The 12,314-nt window shown below is 37.7% G+C and overlaps 1 protein-coding gene across 1 annotated transcript in view; it reads left to right on the forward strand.

Moving 5' to 3' along the window:
* RUFY2 (RUN and FYVE domain containing 2) overlaps window positions 1-12,314 on the forward strand; it is a gene marked incomplete at both ends in the record, with an annotated part of 83,456 nt that overhangs the window by 70,617 nt on the left and 525 nt on the right. The window lies entirely within an intron of this gene.

Raw genomic sequence — 12,314 nt, forward strand, 5'->3', positions numbered from 1 at the left:
TCTTCAAGTCACCCTAGTGTTCATTCTGGGATTAGGGAAGCCAAAAGGTCTCATCCAATTGGAATAATTACTAAGTAAACAAATTGCAACTTAAAAGGAAAAAAGCACCCAGCACACTTTCTCTAATTTTTGAAAATAATTAAAAGTGTTGAACATTATTTCTGTCCCAGTGGATTGCTGTGAAGAACAGGGAAAGCAGCTACAAAAGATAGCTACTTAAGGAATTTAAGTCAAACTATTGTACTTCTTTTCATATTTTATAAGCACATTGATAACTTAGAAAACACTGTACCGTTAAGAGTAACACACCATTCCCCTCTCCCCCCACACATGATTTTAAGCTTCTGAGTGGTAGATAAAAATATGTTTCTTCATATATGTATCTATGCCTCTTAGTGTATAAATAACTATGGTTATATTGGGGGTGGAGGCACTTATTTAAGTAACTAATTTTCACCACAGTCTAGCAAAGAAGGCCCAGCAGAGATGATGAGCTCTTAAATTAGAACAATGGTACTGGGATAGATATAAGAGGATGTCTTTGAGATATTTAGGAGCCATTGTCAGCAGGATTTAGTGATTGATTAGAGAAGCTGTGGATGGATAGTAAAAAGTCAAGGATGAGTTATTTTTGGTTTAGGGTTTGATGGTGGGTAGTAACTGACATAGGGAATATAGGACTTGAGTATACTGATTTTGAGGTGCCATATACAATCCAAGTGGATGTGTCTAGTAGGAAATTAATATGTGCTAGGATATATAGCTGGCATTCACCAACGTATATTTTGCTTTTACATTCTGATAGTTTAGGGAGATAGGCTTAGGCTAGGTAAATTTGGTCTAGAATCTCTTGTAAAAACTGGAATGAGAACAGATTAACTTACAATGAGGAATAATGAGAAATATAATTCAAACAGATTGACTGCATCTTGTCCCTATGTTTTGCAGTGGCTGCTTCTGAATATTATATATAAAAAAATTATACTTTACAAGTAAGTACTAGGGTTGTAATATACAGCATGATGACTATAATTAACGCTACTATATGATGTATGAAAGTTGTTAAGAGAGTAAATCCTAAAAGTTCTCATTACAAGGAAACATTTTTCTTATTTTGCTTTCTCTTTTTATTGTGTTTATAAGAGGTGATGGATGCTAACTAAACCTCAGTAATCATCTCAGAATATATGTAAGTCAAACTATTATGCTATATACCTTAAACTTACACAGTAATGTGTAACAATTGTATCTCAGTAAAACTGGGGAAAAAAAGAAATCATACTGTATTACTTAGTATTGCTGTTAACAAATTACTCTAAAACTTAGCAGCTTAAAACAACAGACTTTTATTATTTCATTGTTTCTGTGGGTCTGAAACCTGAAGGCAGCTTAGATGGGTGCCTCTGGCTCAGGGTCTCTTATAAAGCTGCAATCAAAAGTGTCAACAGGGGGCTTCCCTGGTGGCGCAGTGGTTAAGAATCTGCCTGCCAATGCAGGGGATACGGGTTTGAGCCCTGGTCTGGGAAGATCCCACATGCCGCAGAACAACTAAGCCTGTGAGCCACAACTACTGAGCCCGTGTGCCACAACTACTGAAGCCTGTGTGCCTAGAGCCCATGCTCTGCAACAAGAGAAGCCACCGCAATGAGAAGCCCACGCACTGCAACGAAGAGTAGCCCCCGCTCGCCACAACTAGAGAAAGCCCATGTGCAGCAATGAAGACCCAACGTGGCCAAAGATAATAAATAAATAAATAAATAAATAAAATTAAAAAAAAAAAGTGTCAGCTGGGCCTGCAGTTACTCAAGGCTCAACTGATGGAAGATCTGCTTGCAAGCGCCCTTACATGGTTATTGGCAGGCCTCAGTTTTGTTTTGTTTTTTTTAATTATTTAAAAATTTTAGAATAGTTGTAGGTTTACAAAAAAGTTGCCAAGATAGTACAAAGAGTTCCTGTATACCTCTCACTCAGTTTCCTTTGTTGTTAACATCTTACATTCTATGGTATGTTTGTCACAAGTAATGAACCAGCATTGGTCCATTGCTATTAACTAAACGCTGCACTTTATTTGGGGTTCACTTGTTTTTCTGTAGCATCCTTTTTGTGTTCCAGTATCTGATCTGGGATGCTAAATTACATTAGTCAACATTTTCCTTAGCATCCTCTAGTCAAGCACTTTGTAGAATATCCTTCAGTTGGAATTTCTCTGATGTCTTTGGCATAATTAGACAAGAGTAATGTATTCTTGGGAAGAAGACTACAGAAGTAATGTGCCATTCCCATCATACCATATCAAAAGTATATGCTGTCAACATGACTTATCACTGATGGTGTTACCTTTAATCACCTGGGTGAGGTAGTGTTTGCCAGATTTCTCCACTGTGAAGTTGCTTTTTATCCTCTTCCTATGGTCTACTCTTTTGGAAACAAGTCACTGAGTGCACCCATACTCAAGGGGTATTTAAACTCCATCTCCTGGAAGCCACCGCAAGGAGAAGTCCGCACACGTTGACGAAGAGTAGCCCCCACTCTCTGCAACTAGAGAAAGCCCGTGCGCAGCAGCGAAGACCCAACGCAACCAAAAATATAAATAAATAAATAAATTTATATAAATAAATAAACTCCATCTCCTGGAAGAGAGAGTAGCTAGATAAATTATTTGATATTATTCTGTAAGGTTTTTCTTTCATTCTTTTATCTTTTATATATGTCAGTACAGATTCATGGATATTCATTTTGTACTTTGGGTTATAATCTACTACTACATTACTAATTTTGTTGCTCAAATTGTTCTTGCTTAGGCCACTGGGAGCACTTTCAGGTTGGCTTCTATATCCCTTTGACATGCCCCTATCCTTTTTATTTTTTGAGACTGCCTTACTTTCTGGTACTAGAAGATGCTGCAGGCTCATCTGGTATTTTCTTTACCCTGGCCCTAGAATCGGCCATTTCCCCAGGGAGCTTCACTTTTATTATTGGGGAATGGTGTTTAGTTTCCACATTCCCCAAATTTACTTTTTGTTTTGTTATTAAAATGTAATTTTATTCTATTGTGGTTGAAGGACACACTTTGTATGATTCCAGGCCTTTAAATTTATTGAGACTTGTTTTATGGGCTACCTAACATATGGTCTATTCTGAAGAATGCTTCATGTGCACTTGAGAAGGATGTGCTGTTTACTGCTATTGTGGGGTGTACTAGAGATGTCTGATAGGTCTAGTTGGTTTACAGTGTTGTTAAATCTTGTTGATCTTCTGTCTAGTTGTTCTATCCATTATTGAAACTAGGCATTGAAGTCTCCAACTCTTATTGTTGATTTGTCTATTTCTTCTATTCTGTCAGTTTTTGCTTCATGTGTTTTGGGGTTCTGTTGTTAGGTGCATATATGTTTATAACTGTCATATATTCCAGATAGATTGATACTTTTATCATTATAAAATGTCATTCTTGGGCTTCGCTGGTGGTGCAGTGGTTGAGAGTCCGCCGGCCGATGCAGGGGACACGGGTTCGTGCCCTGGTCTGGGAAGATCCCACATGCTGTGGAGCGGCTAGGCCCATGAGCCATGGCCGCTGAGCCTGTGCATCCGGAGCCTGTGCTCCGCAACGGGAGAGGCCACAACAGTGAAAGGCCTGCGTACCGCAAAAAAAAAAAAAAAAAAAAAGTCATTCTTTGTCTGTAGTAACAAATATTGTATTAAAGTCTATTTTGTTTGTTATTAGTATAGTCACTCCAGCTCTCTTTTGGTTATACTTTGCATGGCATATCTTTTCCCCATTTTTTTGCTTTCAATCTATTTGTGTCTTTGAATTTAAAGTTTGTCTCTTATAGAAAGCATATAGTTAGATCATGTCTTTTAAAAAAAATCCCTTTGATGTGAATTTAGTCCATTTACATTTAATGTAATTAAGGTGGGGTTTAAGTCTGCCATTTTGCTATTTGTTTTCTATATGTCATGTCTTTATTGTTTCTCTATTCCTCCATTACTGCTTGCTTTTGTATTAACTAGATATTATATATATGAATGTGAATATCTATAAAGAACATATGTATATGGCTATTATCAAAAAGAATACAAATAACAAATGTTGGCAAGGATGTGGAGAAAAGGGAACTCTCATACACTGTTGGTGGGAATGTAAATTGGTGCAGCCACTGTGGGAAACAGTATGGAGGTTTCTCAAAAAACTAGAAATAGAACTACCATATGACTCAGCAATTCAACTTCTGGGTATGTATCTGAAAAAAACCAAAAATACTAATTTGAAAAGATACATGCACCTCAGTGTTCATAGAAGCATTATTTACAATTGGCAAAATATGGAAGCAACCTAAGTGTCCATCAACAGATGAATGGATAAAGAAGATGTGGTATATTTATACAATGGAATACTACTCAGTCATAAAAAAGAATGAAGTTTTGCCATTTGCAACTATGTGGGTGGACTTGGAGAGTATTATGCTAAGTGAAATAAGTAAGACAAAGACAAATACTGTATGTTATCGCTTATATGTGGAATCTAAAAAATACAACAAACTAGTGAATACAACAAAAAAGAAACGGACTCACAAATATAGAGAACAAACTAGTGGTTACCAGTGGGGAGAGGAAGCGGGGGACAGTAATTTGGTTGATAAATGGTAAGTCATGACGATAAGATGAGAACTGTAAACTTTAACAGAAAAGTGAAAAATTTCCATCCAAAACAGTGGGTATTCAAACATAAATGTAGTTGAGGAAATCAGAACGAGTCTAAAAATATTTGAACAAAGGAAGTGTTTCAGAGCTTCTGTTAAGTATAGGAAATATGGGTAAAAGTAAACACAAAGTAGTTGAATGCCATATATATGTGTATGTGTGTGTGTGTGTGTGTATGTGTATGTGTGTGCGTGTGTGTGTGTGTGTATATATATATATATATATATATATATATGGTCTTAGTAGCTAAATGAAACTAATTTAAAAATAGACTTTCTTCCAAATTTTTATTTAAAAACTTATTTTACTTATAATTTGTAATTCTTTTTTATACTCATTTTCTTTTCACCAGCAAGTAGACTGTGTTCAAGTACACTTTGAATGCCAGTCAGTGCTCTATTAGTAAGTATTTACATTTTCAAAGAACTAAACTGGCATTTATTAATGAGTATCCTTGTTTTGAGGCAGTAGTCATAAGCAAAAGCTAAGTGGATTCTTTTATGCTAACAGCCACAGAATAACAGAAATCAACTTTCTGTTGTCTGTAGCCACCGGAGACTGTAAACAAGCTAAGACAGTTAGTTACAGAGGGACAAATAAGCCTCAGTGTTCCCAGGCATACCCATGGGCAGGTTTAATGACTAAGCTATTTGAACAAGGGAGGTTTATGATTTCCCTACATTTCCATGGTAAATGGAACCAAGATTAGAATTCAGGAAGGTGTCTACTGTGTTCTCAAAAACAAACCCAGTGGAACTCTGGGGAAGGTAGTGGGACAGGGAATTGTCAAATGGGATTTTAGTTTTTTCCGTACTATTTTATTGTTTATAAAAGGATTATATTCATATACTAATTTGATTATTAAAAACTAAAGAGTTATAAAAGAGAAATATGAATAGTTGAGAAGTCATATGAATTTATAAATTTATTTTATGTATTTATTTTTGGCTGCGTTGGGTCTTCGTTGCTGCGCACGGGCTTTCTCTAGTGGCGGCGACTGGGGGCTACTTTTCGTTGCGGTGCGCAGGCTTCTCATTGCGGTGGCTTCTCTGTTGTGGAGCACAGGCTCTAGGCACGCGAGCTTCAGTGGTTGTGGCTCACGGGCTCTAGAGCCCGGGCTCTAGAGCACAGGCTCAGTAATTCTGGTGCATGGGATGCTCCACAGCATGTGGGATCTTCCCCGGCCCGGGATCGACACCGTGTCCCCAGCATTGGCAAGCAGATTCTTAACCACTGCGCCACCAGGGAAGTCCTGAAATAATATGAATTTAGATTTATGAGCTTGTACCCTCTGGGGGTAATTTATTTCTTTTTAAACAGCATATTTGCTTGGCATTATTGAGGGACGTGTAAAGCCACTCTAGGTGTCCAAACGGAATGTCAGTGAAACTAGAGAAGGATAATTTAAATTATTTGGATCATTTGAAAAACACTGTGCTGGATAGTTGCTCAGAGCCCTGCCTGATAGCTGCACCTGAGGACCAGCCATTTGACTGGATGCCAAAATTTGTGCAAGCCCATTTACTGGGTAAATAAAAGCAAGTTGCTCAAACTTTACCTGCCTCAAATTTTCTCTCAGCAATTCAGGGGGATGTTAATCCTGCCTTTTCCTTATAGGAATGAAACCAAAACTAATTTTAAGGAGAGAGAGAGAGGAAAAAAAAAAGACATCTTCAAAAGTAAATTCTAGATTAGATCCTCAGGGTAGAGGTGTATGGCTCATTCATGAGATTCTCTTCTCTCCCTGGTGCCTAGTATTGGAGTCTGCCTGCCACACAGTAGCTGTTGAACTGAACTTTGGATTTCTGAACCCACAAAGATAAAGAAGAAATCCTGAACATTGGCTCCAGCAGATCTTTACAGCCTTATCTCCACCCTCTCCTATCCTCTTGCCACATCTATTTCCATATTGAATTGCTTACCCTGGGATTAATCCATGCACTCTGCCCAAGATGCCTGTTCCCCCCTTATGGAACTGCTGGACATTTTTTTGTATATGTTTTTGGACCCATTCAAATGTCACCTCATCTCTGGAGCTCCCTCTGACTGTCTCCTGGGCAGAGTTATTGCTCTCTCCTTGTGTTCATAAGCATTGTATCTTTATCTTTTTATTTTATATTTTATAATTTTTACATTGGTCTCCTCACTGACTGAGAATACCTTGACAGAGAGTTAGTGACTTGCTCATCATTTTATCCCCCAAATCTAGCATGTGCCTGGTGTTTAGTAAATACACAGTAATTTTTGAAAATTAAATTGTTAATGTGAACCCTATGTTAAGCATAATTGGTTACCATAAAGCACAAACAGGAATATTAATCAAATTAAATGAATAAAAATACTTTATCTCCCCTTTGAGAATAAAAATTAAATTTATAAAATACATTTTAGAAAGATAGTTTTAATACATTTATGGTGTTAGAAACTTCATGCTCTTTTTGTAGTGAGTCTCTAAGTACGGCATCAGCATTACTTGGGAACTTGTTAGAAATGTAAATTCTTGACTTATGAAATAAAAAATTCTGGGCATGGAGTCCAGCAATTTGTGTTTTAATACAACTTATGAAATGAAAAATTCTGGGCATGGAGTCCAGCAATTTGTGTTTTAATACATCCCCACAGGTGATTCTGATGAATGCTAAAATCTGAAAAGCACTGTTCTAGAACAAATAAAAATGCTTAAGAAACTTTCACACTTGACCAAGAGCTCTTTTTACTTAATCAGAAATCTTGTTTAGTTTTCATACATAGTACAATTATTTAGTGTTTCTTGTACCAGGGTCCTTTGTATTCTTGAGTGTCTGCAAATTCTAAGAGAATTTTTAAACTCTTGAGTTTTCATTTCAAAGATGGTCTAAAGTATTTTAACACTTAAGACAAAATTTCTCTTATGCAGTGGTAGTTTACAATTTCATGGAACTAAGATTTTAGTTCCTTAAGTAAGAGTTCCTCAAATTCTGGTCCTGGGATATATTCTAAGGCACGGTGGTTAACAACATGGACTCTGGAATTAGAGTATTTGGGTTCAAATTTAGGCATTGCCTAAATATGTGACCTTGGGCAAGTTACTTAAAATTTCTGAGTCTCTGTTTATTCACCTGTAAAATGGAAATGGAGATTATAATAAGGATCTATCTCATGAGATGCTCTGAGGATTAAATGCTCTTAGAACCATGTCTAGCACATAATAAGTGCTCAGTAAGTATTTATTATTATTGTTCTTGGAAATTTGTGCAGCAGTTAGGATTTTGCTGGGCTGCAAGTAACAGAATACTGGATTGTGTTCATTTCCTGTTGCTGCTATAACAAATTATCACAAATTTAGTAACAATAACACAAATTTATTATTTTATAGTTCTGAAGTTCACAAATCCAAAATAGGTCTCACTGGGATAAAATCAATCTTGATCTGGGACTTCCCAGCCTCAAGATTGTGAGAAAAGAAATTCTGTTGTTTAAGCCACGCAGTCTATGGTTTGTTATGGCATCCTCAACTGACTAATCCAGATTTGTTCCTTCTAGAGGTTCTAGGTGAGAATTTGTTTCCTTGCCTTGTTCAATTTTTTTTTTTTTTTTTTTTTTGGCCATGCTCCATGGCATGGGGTCGAGGAACTTCCCTGACCAGGGATCAAACCCATGCCCCCTACATTGGGAGCATGGATTCTTAACCACTGGACCACCAGGGAAGTCCCACCTTATTCAATTTCTAGAGGCTATCTATATTTCTTGGCTTGTGTCTCCTTCCTCTGTCTTTAACCCAGCAGCACAGCATGTTCAAATCACTGCCTTGAACTTTTCTGCCTCCCTCTTCCACTTTTAAAGATGCCTGTGACATTTAGTCCACTGGGATAATCCAAAATAATCTTATTTTAAGGTCAGTTGGAACTTCCCTGGTGGTGCAGTGGTTAAGAATCCACCTGCCAATGCAGGGGACACGGGTTTGATCCCTGGTCTGGGAAGATCCCACATGCTGCGGGGCAACTAAGCCCGTGCGCCACAACTACTGAGCCTGTGCTCTAGATCCCACAAACCACAACTACTGAGGCCGGGTGCCACAACTACCAAACCCGCTTGCAACCACTGAAGCCTGTGCACCTAGAGCCCATGCTCCGCAACAAGAGAAGCCACCACAATGAGAAGCCCGCGCACCGCAACGAAGAGTAGCCCCCACTCACCACAACTAGAGAAAACCCGCGTGTAGCAAGGAAGACCCAATGCAGCCAAAGATAAAAATAAAATTTAAAAAAAAAGTCCTGCCTTCAAATGTTGAAAACAAAATCAGTTGATTAGCAACCTTAATCCCATATGCAACCTTAATTCCCTGCTGCCATGCAACATAGCACATTAACAAGTTCTTGGAATTAGGATGTGGACACCTTTGGCTACTTCGGCCATTATTTTGGCTACTCCATGGACTGACAATAGTTTGAACCTTAAGGATATTTGCTGTTTACTTAAGAAGTCTGGAAGTAGGAGGATCTAACATTGATTTAGCAGGTTAACTACATTGTAAAGAACCTATACTATTTCTTCCTTACCTAGTTTGTTAGCTTTTCCTCTTCATATTTGTCACCTCATGGTCAAAAGATGATCGTTGCATTTCCAGGCATCAGCAACATATTCAAGACAGGAAAAAGAGGAGGGGGAAAAAGAGGCTGTCCATTTTCCTTTCCCATCTGCCCCTTTTATCAGAAAGCCAAAGATTGTCCCTAGAATCTCTCCAGCAATCTTGCTCTAAATGGGTCCTATGGCCATCTCTAGCTGCAAGAGGATCTGGAAGAGGGAGCATCTGGCACAGGAGAATGAAATCATACAGATTGGCTTAGACCATTTATGATACATTGATGGGGCCGGGCACATTGCCTCCCCAAACAAAATCAGAGTTCTTTTAGAAAGAGAAGTGCAAGTGTGTGTGTGGGAGGGGTGGGGTGGAGAGGAGTTGTTGTCAAACAGGCAAATGACATTGGATATTAAGAGTCTTGGAGGATCTTTCCCTTTAAAGAAATGTTCTCACTTGAGAAGCAATGCAGTATTTCTAGAAGCCTGATAAAGTACTTAGTTGTAGAATTTTATTTTTCTGTACCAAATTAGGGCAAGAAAACAAGACTATCTAAAAAACATTTTAAAAACATAAACATGTAATTTATGATCTCTATAGAAAAGTTATACAGTCTTTTCAATAAAAATTTTCTCATCCAATTGAACACATAGCTGATGGCTGTGACCAACGGGGCTGTAGTTCAATGAGGCTAAAAACTTGCTCCTTTTTGGCATACCTATGATTTCTGTAACAGTGTCAATTCTATTTATGAAAACTATGCTTCATTGTCAGAACTTTAATTTGTTTCTGGTCTCTATTCAATTTTTCTAAAATAATAAAGGCAATCTGTAATAAAATTTCCAAATAATTACATCAACAAACTGCAGTGTACTGTCAGTAATGGTGATGCTACTGAAACTGAAATGTTGGCTGGCAGATGATACCATGTTGAGAAGCCCTAAGTATTTGCCAGTCAATGTATGAAAGTTCAGTTGTGATGCATGCTCAGTATATTATTTACTTAATTCAATAAACATTTATTGTGTCAGGCACTGTTCTAGAAACTGAGATTTTAGTAGCAAAGAAAAACAAGAAGAGGTTCTGACTTTATGCTCTTTGCAGTCTGGTTAGAATAATCCAAGAAACACAAATGAAAGTTCAAGGTATTTTAAAATCTATCAGATCACCAATGGTGGGGCATTCTCATATGCTAAGTTGATACACTCTCTGAAGATAAATTTTTAAAAATTATTCATTTATTTATTTTTGGCTGCGTTGGGTCTTCATTGCTGTGCACAGGCTTTCTCTGGTTGCTGCGAGCGGGGGCTACTCTTCGTTGCGGTGCGTGGGCTTCTCATTGCGGTGGCTTCTCTTGTTGCAGAGCACGGGCTCTAGGCGCGTGGGCTTCAGTAGTTGTGGCACATGGGCTCAATAGTTGTGGCTCGCGGGCTCTAGAGCACAGGCTCAGTAGTTGTGGCGCACAGGCTAAGTTGCTCCGTGGCATGTGGGATCTTCCCGGACCAGGGCTTGAACCCGTGTCCCCTGCATTGGTAGGCGGATTCTTAACCACTGCACCACGAGGGAAGCCCTGAAGATAAATTTAACTGTATGTGTAAGTTAAGATGTCTGTACACTTTGACCCAGGGATTTGGTTTTTGGGAATCTATTATAATTAAAGAATCAGAAATGCAGACCAAGATTTACAGTCAAAAAATTTGATCACTACATTATCTTTACAAGTGAAAAATTAGAAATAAATACTCACCAAAGGGGAAATAGTTAAATAATTTATAGCATATGCATGAGCCTATTGTAAATCTATTAAAATGATATTTTTGAAGCATTTATACTCATGCTATATTGTTAAAAGGGTAAAAATTATGATTAAAAACTGTATATCTAAAATATTAATAATGTTATTGCTTGGAGGTCAGAAGGTGCAACCTTACTGAAGTTATTGAAGGGGGTCAAAAGGTACAAACTTACAGTTGTAAAATAAATAAGCCCCGGGAATGTCATGTACAGCATGGTGACTATAGTTAGCAATAATGTATTGCATATTTGAAAGCTGCTAAGAGAGTAGATCTTCAAAATTTCATCACACACAAAAAAACCCTTTTTTTGTAACTTTGTATGGTGATGGATTAACTAGGTAGTTAATGATTGTGGTAGATCATTTCCCAATATATAAAAATATCGGATCAGTATGTTGGACACCTGAAAGTAATACATCAATTATACCTAAAAAAAAAGGCAGAAAAACGTAGGCATTTGGCAAGAAAGTTAAGCAAAACACTTGTATAATAAATTACACACAAAGAAAAGAAAAAGAAACGTGTAGGCCTGGGAGCTGCCTAGTGGGCTGGTGTTATTTATCTTAATGTTGAGAACAAGAAATACATGTTAGGATAGGTTAATTTCTCTTAGATTTAAACAAAGCACCTTCTAATTTGCTGAATATTTTAAAAGTTCTATAACTTTGGGAGGGAAGAATCCCTCCATGCCTATGACAAAACCCATGCTTTCTAGTAAAGCAAAGGAAACACTGAGAATGTTTAACAGAATTTCTCTCTGTAGGGCATGAGAATACAGGAGATCCCCTCCCCACCCTGCTTTTCTATATTTTACAGGTTTTCAGTAAAGAGAAAGTGTTATTCCTATAATGAAAAGCTTTATTTTAACAAATCTATATCATGAGTTAAAAAGTCTCCATCTGCAGATTTATAAAATAACACAAAATTAAAGCATGAGGCTCCTTTGATTATGTTAAGTCCAAAAAAAAAAGTTATTGCTGATTTACATGGTTATGAGTCACTTTTTGATTTTCCAAGTTTTTTTTATAATGGGCATTGTAAAAAAATATAAATTTATTTATTTTTGGCTGCGTTGGGTCTTTGTTGCTGCGCGTGGGCTTTCTCCAGCTGCGGCGAGCGGGGGCTACTCTTCTTTGCAGTGCGTGGGTTTCTCTTCATGCAGAGCACAGGCTCCAGGTGCACGGGCTTCAGTAGTTGTGGCTCATGGGCTCCAGAGTGCAGGCTCAGTAGTTGTAGCACACGGGCTTAGTTGCTCCACGGCA

Source organism: Leucopleurus acutus (assembly GCF_964270905.1).
Source record: "Leucopleurus acutus genome assembly, chromosome: 14".
Lineage (NCBI taxonomy): Eukaryota > Metazoa > Chordata > Mammalia > Artiodactyla > Delphinidae > Leucopleurus > Leucopleurus acutus.